This window comes from Rhipicephalus microplus, unplaced genomic scaffold, assembly GCF_043290135.1.
Source record: "Rhipicephalus microplus isolate Deutch F79 unplaced genomic scaffold, USDA_Rmic scaffold_12, whole genome shotgun sequence".
Classification (NCBI taxonomy): Eukaryota; Metazoa; Arthropoda; class Arachnida; order Ixodida; family Ixodidae; genus Rhipicephalus; species Rhipicephalus microplus.
The window spans coordinates 43009564-43032872 of NW_027464585.1; the positions used below are offsets into that span (position 1 = coordinate 43009564).

The following is a 23309-nucleotide window of genomic DNA, read 5'->3' on the forward strand; positions in this document are numbered from 1 at the left end:
TAATGGAGCATATCATATACTCGCATACTGCTAACTTCTTAACATCTGTAAATTTCTTTCACCCAAGTCAGCATGGTTTTCGCAAACATTACTCCTGTGACACTCAACTTGCTCTTTTTCTGCATGGTCTACACGTAAACCTAGACCGTAACATTCCAACTGACACAATATTCTTAGACTTCGAAAAGGCATTCGACAAGGTCCCCCATGGTCGTCTTTTATTAAAATTATCCCGTCTTAACATCCACCCCTGTGTTTTAAACTGGATACGAGTATTCTTAACCAACCGTCAGCAATTTGTTTATGCTAACTCACGCTCTTCATCTCTAACACCCGTTCTTTCAGGCGTACCGCAAGGTACCGTACTTGGTCCCCTCATCTTCTTGATATACATTAATGACCTCCCCTGTAATATTTCTTCTCACATCCGTCTATTCGCAGATGATTGTGTTGTTTACCGCGCAATTAATAACCCCTCTGATCATTTCATACTACAATGTGACCTCACCCGCATACAAAACTGGTGTAACACTTGGCTCATGTCCTTGAATGTAACTAAAACTGTGTTAATGTCCATTCACCGTCGTCAACATCACGTTGTTTATAACTACAGCATCAATAACAACCAGATTACTACAGTCGATTCATTTAAATATCTTGGTGTGTACATCTCGCGTGACCTAACTTGGACCTGTCATATTAACCACATAATCAATCTGCTAATCGTACTCTAGGGTATATACGCCGTAACCTTTCGCTCGCTCCTCCTTCTATTAAATAGTTGCCTTCGAAACCTTTGTCCGGCCAAAGCTAGAATATGCTAACGTGATTTTTGACCCTCACCACAATAACCTCACTTACGCCCTCGAATCTGTCCAGAACCGTGCGGCACGGTTTATACTGTCTAACTATTCATACACTTCAAGCATCTCGGCACTAAAAACAGAGATTAACTTATCCGATCTGGCTAAGCGCCGCAAAATCGCACGTCTTAACCTTTATCATAAATTCTTCCATTCTTTGCCTTTAGATAACCCATACATCAGAAGAGCCCACCGCATTTCCCGCATCAGTCACTGTAACGCAGTATATCCACCACAAGCCCATACTGTGACCTTTCAGCAATCGTTTTTCCTGCGCACAGCCCAAGACTGGAATGACCTGCCCACCGAAGTCACCACCATCATCGACACCCAAGCATTTGAACGGCTCATCGAAACTATCCCATCATAACTACCATTATATTGTTAGCCTTTGTAATACCCACTCCCTCATGTAATATCCCAACCGGGACCTTTGAGGTAATAAAATGAATGAATGAATGAATGAATGAATGAATGAATGAATGAATGAATGAATGAATGAATGAATATGCATGACAAAAACTAATGTGCAATATTCTGCAGTGGGTGCATCTTCTTATCAGCCGTTCATGTTTTTTTCTTCATTACGCAGTCCTTATATCTTGAGTCTAGCAGTTCAGAATTCAATTCACCACCTACTCTTGGAGGCGAAGCTCAAGCGTCCCCCAGTTATCGTCGTGCCTCACACGCGAGGAAAATTGAATTTTTACGCATCACAACACTCATACCAATGGCCTTATTACCATTGCTAATGAAAACACGTGAAAAATAAAACATACCACTTAGGGGAAACGGCATAAAAGGTATACACGCACGCAATAAATTGTACGCACAACAGAGATAAGATACTCGAAGAACGGAGCGGTCGCGCTATATATACACTCTCAAGGCGGCCCTCTGGTATATAGCCCCAGCCTCACCACCGTTCAGCGCCGGTGTGGATATAACTGTTCCATATAAATCAACACTGAAGATCACGAAGATAGTCAATCTGTGGTATGCTTGTAGATAGCCCCAAATGAGACGTATATTTCAAACTAAACTTCTACGACTTGTTAATGAGCGAGACATCACCTGGCACACTGCTGATTGAGCCATTGATGTTCCGATAACTCTCAACTCCTAAAAGGTGTTTCATCAAGAACATCACCCTTTAAGGAGTGACTACACAAATTTTGGTTTCGCAAGAGGGTGCTTTGCTTGCATTAAGGGTGAAAAGTGGTTGAAAGTGACATGTGCTCGCTGCAGCGGCATTCTCCCATGCAAGGTTTCATTGCAAGCTCGTGTCGCCTAACCTCATCTGCCCACTTAAAAAAAACATGACACACTGTTAAATACGTCTCTACATTTGTACATAACTTAGGCTTCATTTCGTAACGTCTCGCCCAATAAAAAATTGACAACACAGTCGCCTTCCCTCTGCATGTTTTGGAACATCGATTCTCGAAGTATGTGGGATCTGGCAATTTTTTTTTTTTTCACAGTGAAAGCTGTTACAAGATCACTACTCGGTTCACGCGCAGAGCCGTAGTTCTCCGCCGCCGGTGTCCATAACCTCTTTGCAAGAAATTAAAAATAAAAGTAGCTCCAAGGACACGGTGTGGTTCGAGTCTGGGTCCGCTGCGTGCCAGCCCAGTATTCTACCACTGATCCAGGCCGGTGCTTGAGACTTGTTCGCAAGCTTGCTTTAGGCAGGCTTGATGTCGGGAAAGAAATCGCATTAACATGAGCAATAAAGCGTTTTAGAACAGCAAAAGAACAACCAGGCGACAAACAATGCGAATAGCCTAACGAGTGGGTCGTCATACGCTCCAGCTCATTACAAAAGCTTGTTCTTGTTTCCCTATTAACTGTGGCACATACCCGCTTCAGGCGGGTTCGCATCCCGACTGCGGCGGCTGCATTTCCGATGGAGGCAGAAATGTTGTAGGCCCGTGTGCTCAGACTTGGGTGCACGTTAAAGAACCCCAGGTGATCGAAATTTCCGTAGCCCTCCACTACGGCGTCTCTCATAATCATATGGTGGTTTTGAAACGTTAAACCCCACATATAAATCAATCACTTCAGGCATAATTCCTCATCGTCGTCAGCCACTGTATGAACAATTGGCGCAAAATTATTCGCAATACCTTAGCAGATGCCGTCCATCACGGAAAATGACAAAATATAGTATATAGCGAAAGCCAACCTACTACCCAAAAATGTTTATTATATCCATCCATCCATCCATCCATCCATCCATCCATCCATCCATCCATCCATCCATCCATCCATCCATCCATCCATCCATCCATCCATCCGTCCGTCCATCCATCCATCCATCCATCCATCCATCCATCCATCCATCCATCCATCCATCCATCCATCCATCCATCCATCCATCCATCCATTTGCTAGCAAGCAGCAAAAGCATCAACTTGAATGCTTGAATGTGTTTTTTTCCGCGAAAACCCACAAAGTGGACAATCCTTTTAGAACCATCGCTAGTGAAAGGGGTTCACGGCAGGGGGACATAAGTAAGTTCCTTTTAAGCAAACTAAAGACTCTTTATGTGAATAATCCTTTCCGCACCAAGAGCTACGGAGATGTTTGTGATTTCATTCGGTCTAACCAGCAGATTTCTCATGCTTTTTCAGTAGATGTTGAAGACTTGTTCTATTCTGTTCCTCACAATAAGCTTTTAGCCTCTGTCCAAAAGTGCATAGAAGATAACGGTGACGTTTCTCTTATGAAGGATGCGGGCATTTCTGTTGAGGACTTTTTAGCGCTTCTAGAATTTTATCTTAACGTCACATTTATTACCTTTGACGACAAGCCCTATCTACAACGACAAGGAATCTGTACAGGGTTCTGTGTCACCCCAGTTCTGTGCGATATTTTTTTAGGTGACGTAGATAGGAGATTGGATAACTTTTTAAGTGGTGGGAAGGTTTTAAAGATTTTTAGAAATGTTGACGACTTCTTAATTCTTTCACAAAAACTGGCGCCCTATACACCCTCCCCCCCCCCCCGATAACATTTCAAATTTTCAAGAGTCTGGCTGTACCTCGACAAGTGTGTGTAGTGAGAATGCCTTATATGAAGTAGAGCGTATTTATTGTGAGGAAGTGTTAAGCGTTTTCAAAAAGCATAGACGTGTACTTAGATTCACTACCGAGGTACCCACAGAGACTTGTCTTCAGTTTTTAGACCTCAAGCTACTGTGGGACAGTGAGCACTTTTGTTGGTATTACAATCCTCGTGTGAAAAAGGGGCTGTTGCCGTAGATTCTGCGCACTCTAAAATAGTTAAAAGAGTGATTGCTTCACTTTGCCTAGAATATTCGTCGACTAAGTCGTGTCCACACCACATGCGTGCTAGTTTTTATGACCAGATCAGCCGATTAACGGCGGCGGGCTTCCCTTCGTCGGTCATAAACATGGTCGTCGAGTCACTACTGCAGAAGATGAAACGTGGAACAAAAAGGGATGAAGCTGCTCGGGATCCATTGGGTTCCAAGCCACAAGTGCTGAAGTACTTGCACAAGCTCTCCCATAACCTTAAGAAGGTCGCTGCTAGGCATGGTGTCGCTGTGGTCTTTACGGCTCCAGATAAGCTAGCCAAGTTGTGTCCGCGCATTTGCAATGGCGAGAGACGCGGTTGCCGGAAAAAACATAAGAAAGCCTTCTTCAAATGTTCCATGGGAGTTGTAAACTCGATGCCTTTATCCTGTGGAAATGTGTACATCGGCATAACCGAGAGATGCCTAAATGACCGGCTTAGGGAGCATGCGCTAAAAATTAAGAGAAACGAGGATAAGTACGCACATCTTGTGGCACATACCGCCGCATGTGGGTGAGAACCGCGGTTCACAGACACGCAGGTTCTCGGAAGAAGCTACATTTATCTGCACGTTTGCTGTTGGAAGCGTATTTTATAAGCAAAAATAAGGACATCTGTGTTAGCGAGCCGTCTTTGATGATACATGAACAGGAAATATCTTTTCTCGACGCAAGGATTTATAACTGGTGTTTTCTGCTTTTCGTATTTTTCTTACTTTTTTTGTGTTGTGGTGCTCTAGTCATCGCGAGTGCCTGACGCGGTTGCGGTTGCGCTATTGTTAAAGGCATGCGCGGCTTAGTTCTTTGTTAGGTTTGCGCACTCTGTTGCACGTACATAAGAAGGTCTTTTCGGTGCAATAAACAGTTGTAATGAGCGCTGTATGATGTGTGTATTACTTGATTGTGTGAGTGATTGCGAAAGCCGAGGTTGCGCTAATTATCTTACAACATGGTTTCTTTTCAAGCAAACCCAAATATAAGATTACGCGTGTATGGTATGGCATGGAAAAACTTTATTTTGGGTCCATCGGGGCGATTACGGGTGTGTCGGCATAAATCTTGCCCAATGTTAAAATTGCACACGGCAACTCAAGCCTAATTACCTCCGTGTCATTCCATTTTTCTGTTCTCTTTAAGTGATGTTGCGACCGGGTTTTGCGGCACCGGTGACCCGGGATCAAGATGTCGAAGCAGGAGGAGGTAGAACTTCGTAGAGAGGGTTTATTTATATTACTTACATGGCACAGGCTCTCTGACCCGAAGCTCTACATTGAAAGCTCTGCATAGAAAAAGGCTCTCTATACATATCGTGCTCGTGCGTCACGCAGCGCCGATTCGTCACTTCCGAAATGCGCCACCGACATGCCTGGGTATACCTTCTGACTCCGTGGCCGACCACTGCCGTGTGTGTTTCCTCGTGCATGCGCCCGTTTAGTTTTGCCTTACGATGCAAGTTGGAGCAATTATTAGCCGCTGGTGAGGCACGTTGATGTAACAGTCTACGAAGAGCGAGCAGAGCGTCCGGGTGTTCTCCTTGCCGAAAGTTATTACCTAAAATTGAGAACGCACATTGTGATTTGCCAAAAAGCACCGGCATGTTTGGCTGGCACAGATTAACAAAAACGACTTGAAGAACCGGTGATATTTGCGTCTTCAGGTGTAACTTCATTGCGAGTAAGTAATGAAGTTACACCCGAAGCACGTACCTGCAAACAGAGATAAGTACTGTATATACAAACCTGTCCGCGACCGCTGCGTGAACAATCAACGTGTCAGGGAGGCGGTTAAAATTGCGAAGGCAATCACGGGAATTCGGGTATTGCATTCAAACAAAGTGTGAAAATAGATGTGAAACACTATTCGTTCACTCGCGATTTGAAGTATAGCCGATAGGTTCAAGTTGGGGGGTCAGGATTTTTTTTTTAATTGGTCGATTGATTCTGTAAAACAGTCTGCATCATTTTCAGGAACAATACTGTATATTAGCGCACAACAACAAAAGTAATATACAAGGTAAAAAATGAGTCATAACATACGCCAAAAAAGTGACTGGCATCAGGGCAGCACGCACCACGCGAAGTCTCTACCTTGCGTAATATATTCCTTGGCTGTTCCTACGAATTCCAATCAAAGACGCTCAACATCATCACTGTTTAAAACACTCGGGGAGCCGCGTTGCTACTTTGGTGGTGTGGGCCGCAGCAACATACTAAAACTGGTATTAATAATATATCTCCTGTAAACTTGCCTAGCTCTGCACGATGACTCGTTTTCCATGGGAGCTGTGCGCTTCGCTCATCCACTTTTAAAATTGCAGCTCGAGAGACTTTGAACTTTCACTTGTTCTTAGACCACGCAATTGGTAGTGAAAGCGAGATAATGGGCCCTCGTAGATCGTGGCGGGCAGCCGGTGTACGCGGTGGCTGGTGTACGTGTCACACGTTTTGATTTTCCGGTCTTGTATCGAGTGAACAAGCGAGGCCTTCTTGACCCGATGAGCTCGTTAAAGCATGACAACGAAAAAAAATCACACGGCTTTTCTTCAAACATCGCGCACAGCAACAGATGACGAGCCCTCAACAAACCGCGCTGCAGCACGCAAACTGCTGTAGGTACCCAGCGAGGTACCCGGGCATGGCGGGAGATGGCGACATCGGCGGAAGTGACATCACATGAACACTATGTATTGAACAAGCTCCGTGAACCACTCTAAGCAGCCCGCGAGGGCTGATTAAATACAGTCACATCTCCCCAGATCCCTAGATCGGGTAATAGGTCGAGACGGCGCTGTCCAATAACATGTTCCGCAGCACACACGAGTGTCTTTATGCCGGCACCGCCCCAACATACACATACACAAATGCACAAACCGAACACGTGTGTGGTCCCGGCGATGCTGCCTCCTCCGACGATTCTTGCTTGAGCGGGGTGAAACGAGTCAATCATCTCGCCGCTCGAGCCGACCACCCATGCTTTGTCGAACAGCAGTCGCGGTCTAGGCGCCTCCGAGGGGCCATGCCTGGACATCTGGTGCTGATTTGAGCGTCGGCGGCGCATCAGTCAGAGACGCATAGAGTGATGGTCCGACGTTCGTAATCGGCGAAAGCTCGGCATTGTGGCTTTTCAACAGAATCGAAAGTTGGGCTAGTTGGATATGCATGGTATAACTGTCAGTTTAGGCGCACGAACGAATTTTTTTAATTGCCTGTATATATATTCTGCCCTTTCTAATAAACAGCTTAGTTGCGAGAAAGCGCTTTTCCTTTCTGTTTATTCATGCGCTTGAACTGACAGTTATTGCGGCTTTTACCAGGGCACGAAAACGCCACGTGTCGCATCTCTGCGCTGACGCGAAGGACAGCGGTGAGTGATTTCAGCCGCGCGGCGCCCAGCACGTTGATACAGCAGGGCGTCTTGGCGCTGCTACTTATCTCCGCAAAATGAGGCGGCTGCCTTTCTTCCATTCTGGCGGCCGCGGCAAAAGGGTGGCCCGCCAAACGCTACAGCTCATTCACCGGCGGGAAACTAGCGACCTGAGGGTGACCAGCCGTACAGGTTGCCCGAAGCGTTGTTGTTTGGTGGCGTCATCTACGCCACTGCCGATGACGTATTACGGCAATCTCCAATGATCCATGGGCTTTTCCTCCCTGGGATTTCACAGAAATACACACAACCACAGGCAGGGGAGAGCGCTCTGCCCGCACTGAAACACATCGAGTCCAAAAAACGATGTCAAGAGAACATTTCTTAAACAGTAAAACTAAAGCGCAAAGCTTCCATCAAACGTTTCACTGAGCGTTCGCAGAAGCTCCCTAATCTCGATTCGAGAATGGAGAATAATCTTCCCTTTAAACTGCTTCTAAGAAAATAAACTCCCAATCGATGCGCTCTCCATGGCATACTTGTGTACCAGAGTCAGTAATCCGCTGTACGTTAACCAGACCTCCTACTCATAAACAAAAGTCTTTGGCTTCACGCTATCCTTTGGTCCCCAAACTTTTGTGTAACTAAAACTAGTCATCAGTTTCCTTCGAGCTGACAAGGATATAACTGTCATGCTGCACAAGCATTAGGAACATCCACATTACACGTCCGCAAACGCACACTATAGCGCTACTGCGTGGATGAGATACTAATCAACTTTTCCTTGCGGTTACCACTGTTCTAAAACATACACGCAGCCTCCTGAACTAACACTCTTACTCTAGCCCACACCAGAAACATGCGACACAAACAAAAATAACAACATAAAAACTTCCGCATGCACCCTGAAAAACTTGCAATGAATATCCTTGCGTCTCCGCGCTCACTCACTCCGTTCTAACGTCACTCTTACTGGACAAACGCTTCTAGGCATGTCGATAACCGCACAGCGCTTACCTTTCAAACAGAGCATACAAAGTGCAGAAGACTGATGCGCAAAAAACACATCGTAAAACAGGAAGAGCAGGAGAGAAGACAGAACAGCGCCAACTACCAACTGTTTAATGACTGTCTAGAAAACGCACAGAAAAGACGAAAAAACCGCACATGCGTGCACAGCCAACAAACGTCACAGAGCGTCATGATCAAGGCACTAAGTTATCCAAAAACTGCCTTTCTGTTGAGTACAACACACTGGATGTATCACTGATACAATCAGGCCCTTTCTTTTTGATAAAATAGGCTTCCAAGAGCTCTCTAGCTGTTTGTTTTTTGCTCCTACCAAGGATCACCGTTTTCCCGAACAATGGCACACATCCGCAGGCTTTACAGTGCGCTGAAAGATGCGCAGGATCACTTTTGCCTTAACTGTTGGCATGCTCCCTCAGCCTGTCATAAATGCAACGCCCCGTTTGACCAATATAAAACTTGCCACAGCATAGGGGAGTCCCATATACCACGCCTTGTGCGCAGCGCCTAAAAGTCTTGCGTGCTGCTTTTGGCAGCCCCTTTGCTCATCGCATGTGATACGCGGGCACAATTGAGCAAGTTTGTTGGGAGCTGAAAAGACGACCGGAACGCCGTAACGGGAAGCCACCTTCTTTAGGTTATGGCTCACACGGTGTGTATACGCGACCACCTCAGGCTTAACCCGCTCTCTCTCCTTCGGGTGCGCATTTGCATTAGACACTCTGCCTTTCACCCTCTGCAGCAGGGATTCCACCACAGAACTAACTACGGACTGGGGGTAGCCGGCCTTGGAAAGTCTTTCAAGTTGACGCATAAAGCTAGCTTGCATAACATGCTCACACGATCTGCGTAGCGCCAGCTCTAAGCAAAGTAGAGCGATTCCGCGTTTCACAGTCTTTGAATGCGCTGAATCGTAAGGCAACAACTCATTCTTACTCCGAGGGACGTACGGACAGCAAACGTGACCAGCCGAAATTGTCAGGTGAAGGTCCAAAAACTGCAAGGAGCTATCTTCCGGAAGTTCATTAGTGAACGTGAGCCCCTTAGCATTTGCTCTAAAGACATCCAAAACCTGCTCAACCATCACAGGAAAAGGAAAAGGCATCTAATGTCAATAACAACTAAAAAATCATCTACATATCTAAATACTTTAAGAACATTTGGATGAGATGAAGTAAAAACACTTTGTAGTGCGTGGCCAAAGGATGATAAAAAGACGTCACATAAAATCGGTGCTACCCGTGACCCAATGCAGATGCCCTTCCTGTGTAAAAACATGCAATGTTCAAAAGAAACGAAAGTGTGGTTGAGATATGCTTCTAAGAGGGTAACAAAATTAGCGGACGACATCTCTATTTTAGACACAAAGGTGGCTTCGCTACTATTTTCCATGCACTCGTTAACTGCCCGAAGTAGCTCCGGATGCGGAACCGAGTAAAAAAGGTCACCTACATCTACGGAAAAAAGGTTGCCTATTTCATGGTTTCCTCGGAAAAACCCAAATACTTCATCAGAATTTTTCGTCAAGAATGGGTCATGAACTTCAAGAAGATTTAGGGCTTTGAGCAAAAAACTGCTAACCTGATATTGCCAAGTTCCACGCTCACTAATGATGGTGCGGAAAGGTATGTCTCTTCCTACTGCTCTTCCTGCTTCACGATATGTTTTTTGCGCCTCAGTCTTCTGCACCAAGTAAGCATCAACTAGCCCAAAAACAAGTCCTTTTAGAACATACAAAGTTTAGGATATAAATAAAACCTAGCACTTGTTATCTAAACGCTAGCTCCCGTAGTCGAAATACTTAAAACACTTTGCAAACGCAAAACCAACTTAAACAGTCTAACTAAACTTCAAAACAAACTAAACAAGTCCACTGGTCACCATTTTCAAATGCTTATGGTTTTTGCTCAATTTTTTAGACGAACGCGTGGCGGTCACTCCCCGTGGGCCTTTTTTGGGGAAAGGGGATAGGGAAAATGACAAAACCCAGACACTTCGCCTCCGAGCCCTGCCGAGCTTTTCGCTGTCAACCAGCGGCGTTCAGTTACTTCCAGCGAGCCAGCGACCTTGCGCTTGCATGTCCCGTGAAACGTGTGGATAGGATGGCGGGAGGCCAACCGTCCCATTCCTTTTTCCTGCTAGGGTCCGAGGCACCCTTCCTCTTCTTCTCGTCCGGCGGCTCGGACGCATGCAACCCAACTTCGGCGCGAATGACAAATGCCTTGTTCTGCTTTCTTCAAGCGGGTTGTGATCTTTGTCGCACTCGTGCCTTTACGACGCCGCTTTCACCTACGCCTCTTCTTGGGATTCATTTCTGACCCTTCCAATCGTCTCTCCTGCTCGCCAGCACTCGGGCTCGTTTTGTTAGCTCTCTTGCCTGCACAGCCTGAATGATTTGTGCACAAATCATCTTCTCCTTCACTCTGCATACTAGCCGTCAGCTTAATGCGCCCTGTAATACTGCAGCTGTTTTTTTTTTTTTTCGACGAAGCTAGCTCACATTCTAGAAAGCTGCCCACTACTGCGTTGTCCTCACTAATCTCAATTATCACTTCATCCCTTGAATTCGCCCCGGTGTCCCTGACAAGCGGGTCGAAATCCTTTTGGACACCGCATGCAGGACTCGCCCTTGCGATACTCTCACGTGAACCAGGCTCAACTACCTGGGAGCTGTCCACAACTACTCCCCGCTGCACTACTTGCCTACACTGTGCTGGCCTAATGCTGGCATTCTTGCCTAGCGGGTCGAAATATTCTTGGACTCCTTCAGGCAAGATCCGGCATAGGCACACTCTCACTTTGTGTCCGTGCCAGGTGGTCTACAACTATCTTAGCCGTTTTACTGGAATTCCCCTGGCACAGCACCTCGCAGCATTTACTCTCGCCTTCGGCGATTTCTCCTCTAAGCGCCGCTTCTTCTGCAGCTGTCAACCTCGGTTCATTCGTGAACCTACTGCTATCCTCGTAAGTGCTAGCTTTTACGGCGGCTCCGATTTTCACCGCACTCAACTGTTCCTCGCACTACTCGTGTGCTTCCTGTACCGATTGACCACTCTTATGCTTCGCATCTTACCTGCGTTCTAGTCTTTAACACTCGCGTTTGAACCTTTCCTCCTCCTCAGAAAGTTCTTGCATCACCTTCCTGTGCTCTTCCTCCTTTATTCTCTGTTTCTCTATCCATTCCTGTTCCAATAAATACATATTCCCGAAGTGCTCAAAATCAGCGGTGTTACTTTTACTATCGAGAATTACCTCACGAAGTTTAGATGCAGGCGTATCATCCTCAAATTCTAGGTCGAGATCCCAACTCAGGTTTAGCAGGTTATCTTTTGTCAATCTCATCAGCTCCATGGCGACTACCTTGCTTTGGCTCAGCTGTGAAAAAACACAAACCCACCAGTGTTTCAATTCTGGGTGTGGAGAAATTGAAGCCTGGTAAATCCCACAGCGGAGGCAGAAAGCATAAGCACACAAGTCGCATGTAGTCATGCTGTTACATGACACGCATGTCGTGATTATAATGTTTTTATGTGTCAGTTAGTTACCTATGTCGTCCGTTCGCGTAATGCCGAGTTTTGTAAATGTAAAGCTAGCGAAATGGCCGCAAGCTTGTAGTCTGTAGTCATGTTGCAACATGACAGACATTTCATGTTTAACATGTTTGCACCAGTATCATACCTTCGTCATCCACTCACGTCCCGTAATACCAAATTTGGAAGTAGCTAGTGAAACGGCCGCCAGCGCATCATTAGCGTGGCATGTAGTCATGTAGTTACACGACAGCGATCTCATGATTATCGTGTTTGCACCAGTCACATACTTTCGTCATCCATTCGCGTACCGTAATGCCGAATTCGGTATATGGGACGCTAGCTAAACAGCCGCGAGCGCATCATGATCTTGGCATGTAGTCATGTTGGTACATGACACGGATGTCATGATTTTCATGTTAGGGTCTGTCACTTGTGTTCGCCATGCAGTCATGTCATACCATAGCAGTTTTGCAACATGTCATGTGAACGAAACCACTGCAAGAGCTGCAGGATCATGAAATGTAAATCATGACATCCATGTCATGATTTTCATGTTATGGCTAGTCAAGAATGTTCTTCATACAGTCATGTTACGGCATACCAAGTTTGGTGTTGATACCATTTTCGAAACGGCCAGGAGAGCTAAAAGTCGTAGGCAGCTAGATAGATACGCTTAATGTCGCCGAAGTTTGCTAAAAAATGCTTCTCATATAAACAATGATTTAAACATATTAAGAGCGCCGCTTTAGGCAATAGCGTCTTTCTGTAGAAGCCACTGGTACCGAGCTTACACCCTTCATCGCAGCCGTCGCAGTGAAATGAGGTTGGGGAACGCACTTGCCGGCAAGTGTACTTTGCAGCGAAGCAAATGACACTCGCGGCGAAGTGTACTCGCTCAAAGTGTAGTCACACTTAAGTTGCCGCGAGTGACCGAGGTATAAGTAATCTCAAAGAAGGATATTTTTTGGCTTATAAATATGTCCAATGAAATCAGTTCAGTGTGCGTATTGATTGAAAACATTCTATTGACTCATGGCATTTAACTGAAGGCAAAAATACGAGATTGTGCATTGATTCCAAAACACGACTGGTTCATCTTCACCGAGTGATCTCTTCTAATAAATACCATTCGATAGAATATCTGGTCGGTCGGCACTAGAGTCACCCTAGCACTCCAATTCGAAACGCTCGTGAAAAAAAGAAAATTCCAACCGGCGTGTGACCTACAAAAGAACACGTGGGGTGGTGTGTTGTCGAATGTAACCGACACTGGTCCAATCCGCGACTACAGCGTTTGTAAAAGAGCACCCATCCCTTCCCCCAAACCCCACCACACGCTGCACACGTCGTCACCCCAAACATGACACAGTTCCTAAAAAAACACAAAAAACCCGCTCAAGAAGAAAATCTTGATGCCTGTCGCACGCATTGCGTCACGGTGGAGAGCGCCTGTTAAAAAAAAAAAAAAGGCTCTCTAAGTTTAAACACTGCACGATTGCTACGAAGAAATAGGTGTAATAGGAATACTGCTGCAGGTAACGATAGCACTCGGGCAACAGTAATTTCTATTGTCTATATTACATTAACCATAACGATAGCGTGTTTTGCCGTGTTTTATATCAGTCTACCTATAGTTTATTTTTCCAACGTGACGGCTACTTCCGTAACTCTGGTACCAGCAGTTTTGTATAGCCAACGCCTGGCTTAATGCAATGCCAGATCTTTATTTGAGGTGTTTTGCCCACTGCATTTTTTTTTTTTGTGAATTTTCAACTGGGTGCCACGAAAGCTGCTTTTTAAGTCATATTCATAGGTACTTTAATGATTGCTGTAGGAAGGGTGTTGGGTCGTCTGTTAGGCAGTGTGCCTTCAATACCGGTATTCTTCTGTCTCTTGTACAACGAAACAATACAAGAAATTTTGAAATCGCTTCCCTTTCACATTTACAAAAGGTGGGGAGAAAACTGCCAGACGGCAGCAACGGGCAGGTGTCGGGTATATGGTATATTTCATGGGGCAATGCCCGTGCCTTGCGTAAAAAAAGCGATAGATATTCTATATAGCTTCCAAGCATGGAAAAAGTGCAGGTGTCACGCGAAGAGAAAGCGTTCACGTATATCGAATTTTCTTTCTCTTTTGCAGTTGCGAACTTGGTACGCAATCAGTACAAAGAACGCTGGTGCGTCTGTTGATGGGAAGGCCTCGCTGGGGCACCCAAGGGCGCTGTAGAACGACGAACACACGACAAGAAACGAATAAAGAGAGGAAAAATGTCTTGGCACACGACACGGAAAGGAGGCGCGATGTCGAGCCAGTTCAACGGACGCCTCTCGGCTATGAGTCAGATCCGCCGGCAGTTCGTTCTTATCCGGCAGTCAGAACTGACTCATCGCTGGGATCGCTCAGTTTGCAGCGCGCACGAGCCTCAGCACCTACACTACTCGCGAACGAAGCGGTTTGGATAGATAATCGCGCGCAAAGAACCAAAGCAAAACAAAATAAGAACTCACCCTGTGTTCGGACGAGCGGCCATACAAGAGCAGCCGTGCTCGGCAGTCGCAGCGAAACCGGAGAGCTTGAGCATCCGAACACGAAAGCAGTGTGTATACACAGGGTTTGTTTTCACCTTCACGCACACATTTGCACTTGTTAGCGCTCTTTCACACAACGACGCCACGAAGCGCTTTAGCGGGAGATCGCCGATGTCATCGCGAGGACCACCATAGGAAGCCAGCAGCGGCACCAGCAGGAAGCGAGCTCTCTCACAACACCGGCTACTGCCGTTTCTGCGGCCGCCATGGCAAACTCCCCCCCCCCCTCCCCCTGTTAGGCAGCTTGTGCTTACGCCACCACGGCGGATGACTCATTCCCCGCTGCGCCGAAAACCTGGCACGAAACGCGCCTCTCTCAAGGTGGCCTCTCTCCTTCCACAGCCCGCATCTCTCCCTTTTTCTCTTTCGTCACTCCTCTCTCTCCACTGCCGTTCAGCGATCGGGCGGGTGAAGCTGCTGTTCGCGGTTTGCGCTTAGCGCTAGCGCACAGCGTTTTCGCTCTCGCATCGCATTATCATTTTGTTTTCGTTGGCTCTTAGTCCGTCGACTTCATCGCACTAATATATCGCCCGTTAACAGTATTCTTTTCGAGTCCATATTATCGAACGACGTTTCTCTCACTTAATATTGAGCCTGTGTTATGATTACCGCCATGCGAGACTTATCAAAATATCGCTGAGCTCGCATTACTGCGGTTTTTAGAAGAATCGGGAATAGCGGTTGGCCTGCGTGCAACTTTCTTAGTTCCCCTAGTTGTACCAGTGCAAGTCAAAAGTTTTATCCAAAGCTTTAGCTGTTACAGAAATATCACAAAGATATTAAACCAGAATAAAAAAAATATATCATGTAACTTGTAGAGTTCCTGCATTTTCGCGGATTTCTCGCGCTTCTTTTTTTTTTTCGTAGTGCCTAGATTATAGGGATGGTAAAATTGATGAATGAATAATCAATGAGTATAGTAAAGGTGCACAATAAATTAATATTCGTAATCAATTTCCGCATTTGAATGAATCGAATAAAAATATTCCTTCAATTGATAACGGCAACAGCCACTTCCACCCCCAATACCATTCCATCCCCAACACCATAAGCACACTGGACTTGGCAGCAGGGACAGCATACGACAGAGACGCTTATTGCTGTTGTTTTCCCAGGTGTTCGAGGCGTACCGTGGCTGACTATCGGCGTTGATAGCGGAGCGTGCTGCATCCAGCGCCTTGCGGGAGTGCCGCGCTGACCGACCGGCTACGTTTTTGCACCCGGCACCATACCACGAGACATCAACCACCCCTGGCCCTTCAAAAAGACAGCGGCAACGCCTCCCTCGATCACTTGGCAGCAGGGCCGGCATATGATGGAGACGCTCATTGCTGTTGTCTTCCCAGGTTAGGCATTTGCCCTCATGTTTTGTATAGTTCATTCGCTATCCTAGCGCTGTCTCTGTTGCCTATTTTTCAAAGTTCGTACTTGTTTTGTCCACTATTCAATCTGTAACTTGGCCTTTAATCATGGGTACTGAGTTCACGGACTTCAAACGCGACATTCGGAAAGAAATCAGCAAGTTAAACAAAAGCCTTGAATACATGAATAAAGACTACGAAAATATAAAACAAGAGTGCGCTGAAATTAGAAAGGAAAACGCTGCTCTCAGGGCGTCCCAAGTGGCAATGCAATGCGAGATAGACTGTTTGAGAAAGTTGGTGCACGAAAATTCCACGCGCCTAACTGCTCAGGATCAATACTCTCGAAACAAAAATATAGACATTAAAGGGATCTCACGTGTCCCTAGTGAAAACCTTGTGCAATTGCTTGCCAAAGTTGGTGACACTTTGGGGGAGCCAATAGGTGAACAAGACATAGAAATATGCCACCGTTTGCCAGCGAGGAGTGCCACTTCGCAAAGTAACACGGCACCAGACCCAGCTGTTGCAAAGAACAACGAGGTACGCCCTCATGCAAGCGCTGTTCCCGATCGGGGTAGCAAAGCAGGCAGTGATGCCCCCCTGAACGAAAACATCGTGGTTGTTTTCAATCGCCGAGCTAAGAGGGATGTCATCGTTAAGAAAGCAAGGAGAACTCGATTCACAGCTCAAGAACTGGGTTTCACAACTAAACAGTCTGTTTTCGTAAATGAGCACCTTTGTCCCCAACTGAAAAAATTGCTGGGTATGACGATTGCTCGGAAACGGGAAATGAACTGGCGCTTCGCGTGGGCAAGTGGTGGCAAAATATTTGCGCGTGAAACGGAAACATCTCGTGCAGTTCAAATCACATGCGAAGCTGACTTGCACAAAATGCACGCGGCCACTTCAAGCAGCCGCGGGGCATCTAGCATGCCGTAGGCTTATCTGACTAGCGCTTTTCGCTTTTTCGGCGCGACCTTTTTTTTCTTTTTTTCCGTTTGTTAAGATGGCGATATTACCACGTGATGTCAATATACCTCACACTAGTGGATATTGCAGTATCATGCACTTAAATGCTCGCTCAGCTCGCAACAAGCACGATGATATAACTACGTTTCTCGACGAATTCTCATTTAAATTCGACATCATCATGATTTCTGAAACTTGGTACACGTGCATTGACGAGGTACTATGCTTGCCAACGTATAAATCGTTCTTTCTAAACAGGCCGTCTCGTCGAGGGGGAGGTGTTTTGCAACTAATTGCTGACCATTTAGTTTGCAGCCTTCTCTCAGACTTTTCAGTGATTACACCAGACTATGAGGCATTATCATCATGTCACAAGTATGTATATGTGGTAGTTTATCATCCACCTGACGGAAAAACAGAAGCGTTTTTTTCAATTTCTTGAAAATCTGCTTACGTATGCGTGCACTAACAAGTTGCACATTATCATAGGGGGCGATTGCAACATAAACCTTTTACAGCAAACTGAAACCTCTGGTAACTTCCAACTACTACTTGATTCCTTTGCGTGTGCTAATATTATTACTGAACCTACACGTGTCACTTCAGATACTGAAAGCCTTATCGACTTACTTACTACAAATGACATAAGTAATTCAACCATATCTGGAACTGTTATTGCCGATATTAGTGATCACTACCCTATATACATGTTTAAAAATCGCAACGAGTACCTTAATCGTGCAAAAGTATCAACTCCAGAACCATACAAAATACAGGAAATTAGTAACAAAACATTACACACTTTTAGGCGTGAAATTGCGCAGATTTGTTGGGATCCTGTCTATAAATCAGTTAACGCTAATCAGGCGTATGAAATATTCATGTGTCTGTTAAGAAAAACTTACCAATAGTGCTTTAAATATAAAACTGTCGAAACCCTAAAGAAAGGTCGGAAACAATGGATGACGCGAGAATGTCTGGAAATGACTAAGAAGAAAAATCTACTGTACGCGAAATTCGTGAAAACAAGACACCATAACGATCTTTCGGAATTCAAGCGGTATAGAAATTTTGTAACGAAGCAACTGAGAAAAACTAAGGATGCGTACTATGAAGCTCTCTTCAAGAGGGTTAGCACTCGTGGCGACGTGCTTTGGCGAGAAATAAATAAGCTTCTAAATAGAAGTTGCTCTCGAGACAACGCACTTGAGTTAAACATAGATAACAAGATAGTAAAAGGTCAAGAACTTGCTAATAAATTTAACGTGTACTTCACAACGCTGGCGTCCTCCGATTTATCAAACCCTTCTCGTGCCTGTAATAGTGATTACAGGGACTTTCTAGGTGTGCCAAACATGAGCACTGCATATTTTTTAAACACAACTCCTGAAGAAGTATTGTCTGTATTTATGTCACTAAAGAACGCTACTGCTCGGAACACAGATGACCTACAAATTAGACCTATTAAAGCAGCACTTGATCTTTAATTACCTGTTCTTACCCATCTGTTTAATATCTGCTTAGCCACGGGAGTTTTCCCAGAAAAAATGAAGCATGCGAGAGTTAGTGTCTTATACAAATCTGGTGACCGAAATATATTTTCTAATTATCGTCCGATCTCGGTACTTCCTGTTATATCTAAAGGGCTAGAGAAAATCATATATCAACGTGTCATGTCTTTTTGTGAAAAGTACTCTAAATTATCACCACATCAATTTGGCTTCCGACGGGGCATGTCCACGGAACTGGCTCTCCTCACACAAAAAGAACTCATACTTAGCTCATTTGAAAAGAAACTGTTAACACTGAGTGTTTTTAGTGACTATTCCAAAGCGTTCGATAGAATTAACCGCGAAGTACTCTATGCAAAATTGCGTCATTATGGTTTTCGGAGAACCCCACTTGATTTTCTGAAATCTTCTTTATCACAAAGGAAGCAATCTGTCGTTATAAATGACAGCCAATCCTCCCTACTAACCATAACGTCAGGTGTACCTCAGGGCAGCATATTAGGGCCCCTACTCTTTAATATTTATATAAACGACATAATAAGTGTCAGCAAATATGTGGACTTCATAATTTATGCAGATGACATTAGTATATTTTTTCATGGTAATGATTTAGGTAAGCTTGTAGACTCAGCCAACAACATTCTTAACGACATCTTCATATGGAGTACTGCAAATTATTTAATGATCAACACAAAAAAATTCAAAGCTGTGGTATTCGCACCGGTTCAGAAGGCTGTCTGTCGTGGTTTGGATATATATCTCGGGCCCGAAAAAATTGAGGTCGTCAAAGAAGTTTCATCATTAGGAGTAATTTTTAATGAAAATCTTAATAGGGACGAACACGTTAATAAAGTAACTAGAAATATAGCTAGGACGTGTGGTGCTCTCTCTAAACTTCGACAGATACTTCCAGCAAACATTAAACTTTTACTCTATAATACGTTGTTTGTGGGCAGATACCTTCTAAAGCGAATTGGAACAAAATATTTTTACTGCAGAAAAAAGCGATTCGTCATATTGCAAACGTACCATACGACGCACATACAAGTCAGAGAATATAAGATTTTACCGATCGATCACATACACAGTTTCAACCTTGTTATGAAATACAAACAAAGCTTGCTATCAAACAACGCTTGTTTTCTTAAACCCTGTAACCTCAGAAAAAATACACAATCCTATTATGACATTCGGAAAAGGCCTTCCTGGTTCGTTCCTTATTCGCGAACTAATCACGGTTTGAGAAGACTTGAACATTGTATTCCAGCCTCTTTTAACATGTTTGAAAATAAAAAACATCGAGATATTTAATATACATAAATAACAACTTAAGAACCTTCTCATCTAAAATGGCGGCGTGTAGTTTAGCTTCTTCTAGTTGTCCGGCTACAGTACTATATGTAAAAGAAACACCCTGAAATAGTGCTCGTGTGCAACATGGCATCCTATGATGTTTGCTTTCTTTGACATTTTCTTTTTCGTTGCTTTTTTTACGAGTAAAACATGTAATATTTCACTCGTCAGTGTTTCTCTTGTGCATTAAAACTTGTGCTTTTCGCATACACAGTGTTGTACACGTTGTATAATCATTTTGTAATACTTTGGTAGCCGTTTAGCAACGTGTGCATTGTTTCATGATTGACCGCACGCTGTGTTCCTTTGTTTTTTGTTGTTTTTCTCTCTTTGCGGTGTGCTTATCTTATGTAAACCTGAAACTGATGTAATTTTGATGCATTTTCTTTTTATTTCCTAATTTCTTGAAGTTTTGAAAATCGACGTCAAATTGTTTTTCATGTTTTGTGCTCTGCGGATTTTTCTAATGCCAAGTGAAAAGAGGTAGGAGCCTCGTCGAGCTGCTAACATAGCAGCTTTTTGCTCTTATCCTTGCGTTTTTTTTTTTTTTCGCAACTCTGTGAAGAAAATGCTCAAACTGAAACGAATGGAACTCAGGCGCTCATGTGTGTGGAAGCTGCGGCGCGCGGCACTTCAGCGAGCATTGGAATGATGTGTAGCACGTGGATATCTCTCATTTTTGTTCTCCTGGCTCCGGTTGGCTACGCGCTGCTCGAAACTTTGTTACGAAACAAAAATCAGCAAATGTTCAGCAATTACACTTCCATACCTTAACTTTTTAGGCTTACCACTTGAAATAGGATCACGAAGCGCAAAATGGTTCATTCTTTCCTTTTAAACGAAACCGACACACAACAACAAACGAAGCCCCAAGTGCAATTCGATGCCTGCAAGCAAGTAGACTTGGCAAATCCTTGTACTGCCTGACATCCCAAGGTGGCTAACAATCGCAGCGCCAGAGTCCCCTCTAGTTAATTTCGGGAAAGTGTATGCCTTGTGATAATATGTAGCGCATGGAACAGAAACTGAAACCCAAACACCTCGATAAAGTGTTGTGCGGTAGCACAGTGGGTTTGTGAGTGCGTGTATGTGCCGTGTGGTGATGAGACAGCTCGTGAAGCGCGGCCTCGCTTTCCGTGGTATATTGGGTGTACAAATTTCCAAAGGATAAGAAATTTTGTTGATCACAACGAGGTTCTCGAAAATATAGTCAGCCCAGAGGATTCGGTCCTCTCTTTTATCATTATCTTATTAAGTTTCGCTTCACAATGTCCAAGTGTATGTATATGCAGATGACATTGTGTTCTTCGCTGCCGCATGCTATATACATTCTTTGCAATCTACATTACAATCATATTTAGCAACATTATAATTTTGGTTTCAAAATATTCAAATGGTCTAAATGTTAGCAAAAGTTCAGTCACTGTTTTTCCTTTGAGTTTCCCATTTAGCTTTTCCCTTCAATATCGATAAGAAGTTATTTGACAAAATGACTGTGTTAAACATTTAGGGGTGTTTTATGATGACAAACTGACTTGGCGAAGCCACATTGAACATAATATATCTAAGGCAACTCACGCTATTGCAACGATTTGTAAACTTGGTTGACAGCCACTGGCATACGCAAGGACAGTTCAATTAGGATTTACCGTAGGTATCTTCATCCAATTCTTGAATTTAGTTGCGTTTTAGGTTCCAGGAGGGGGGGGGCACTATGTAAGAATTATCCCCTCGTTATCTTAGAACGAAAGGACCTTCGAAGTTGTCTGGAGGTTCGGAAATTTACTGCGAAAAGTGTGCTATAATAAGAAGCCCGAATCTCCACTCTACAGCTTGTAGTTTCTACATGCTCATCATTAGAGCATATTTAAAAATTTCCGCTTCTTCATTTAGAAGTTTACGATTCGTATTCCTTTCCGAACCGAGAACAATTTTATTGAACCTTTGTACGTCGCCCTCAAATTCAAACCTTCAAACGATAACATACGCAGCATTGTTTCAAATGGCCCATTGGCAAAAACCCAAATTGAATTTGATGATGTATTCCCTTCTTATGCCAAACGTTTACCTGACCCATATTTAAAAGGTGTTTCAGAGCCTTTTCAGAACACTCATTGGGTAACTACTGCAAGCACACTTACTTGGTACTAACTATTAATAATAAACTTTCGGGTAGAAGACCGGCATTCACAATGCTGTTTTTCGCCATTCTTCTGAGAAGCGTGGTATCCGCTAAACACTTGCAAGGAATCTTGTGTCAATTGTCCATGCAGTTGGTGACGACGATGAGGTATTATGGCTGTAATGGGTATGTGCCACAGTTAATAGGGAAACAAGAACAAGCTTTTGTAATGGGTAGGAGCATCGGACGGCCCACTCGCTATGCTAATCGCACAACTGGTTGTTCTTTCACTGTTTTAAAACACTTTATAAGTCGTAATAATGCGATTGCTTTCCCGACATCAAGCATGCCTAAGGCAGGTTTGACAACAACTAAAAAGCACAGGTGTAGCTCAGGGGTCAAATAAAGAAAAAAAACTGGATTGACATGTCCTCATCACTCCTCTTTCATAAAATGCCCTGCAGCACCGAAGCTGTATCATTCTCAGACGATTGTGGTGTTAGTGCGAACATTTGTGAAAATTGTCATAAACAATTCCGTCCCCAGTGGGCCTTTTGGAAAATGAATGCAGAGCTCCTCTGTGACCAGGAATTCATGAATCGTGTCCAGATGGCAATGAGGCAATCCTTTTCGATTGGTTTGCACATCTTCGCTACTTGGGAGCTTTTTAAGCAAGAAGTCCGTGCTATAGCTTTAGAAATTGGGGCTGTTAGGTCTTTTTAAAGAAAGTATGATGAAAAGATACTTCTTAAAGTATTTGCATTCTTTATGGGATGGAATGCGAAATGCCTGGAAAGTACATCAAAGACATTGAGAATATTAGGTGCCAACTACAGAGATATGATGCTGCTCGCTATACCAGGGGCACGTATTAGATCTCGAAACCAGCGCACCTTAAATTCTGAGGAACCGGCGCGCCAAGCTTTACTTGATGAGCAACGCCATGCGATTTCTGAAGTTATTCCAGACTTGTACTCTAACGGTGTGCTCATAAAAGATAATAGAGACATTACTTTGGCGTTCGAAAAGTACTATAACAGTTTATTTAGCTCTCCCTCTGATGATCCTGACGTCACGTCAAGGCTAGTTTTGTTGCTCTTGTGAACCTCTTGAAGGACAATGATTGTGCAGTCTTTAATGGATGCATTACTATACAGGAAATCGTGCAGGCAATCGACAACTCACCTTTATTGAAAACGCCCGGCCCTGGCATCTCAGGCGAATTTTACAAAGCTTTTAAGAAAAAAACTCCCAAGCATTTACCCGAAGGTGAACATGGTTAAGTGCGAAT

The 23309-nt window shown here is 44.3% G+C and overlaps 1 protein-coding gene across 2 annotated transcripts in view; it reads right to left on the bottom strand.

Moving 5' to 3' along the window:
- The window catches only part of LOC119168181 (uncharacterized), a 411631-nt gene extending 396724 nt beyond the window's left edge, over window positions 1-14907 (bottom strand). The window contains exon 1 of one of the 2 annotated variants that reach the window (XM_037419584.2): window positions 14619-14907. The gene's annotated coding sequence lies outside the window, so the exon portion shown is untranslated. The remainder of the gene's footprint in view (window positions 1-14618) is intronic. The other variant, XM_075882494.1, reaches the window with a different exon arrangement.
- Window positions 14908-23309: the final 8402 nt, after the last annotated feature.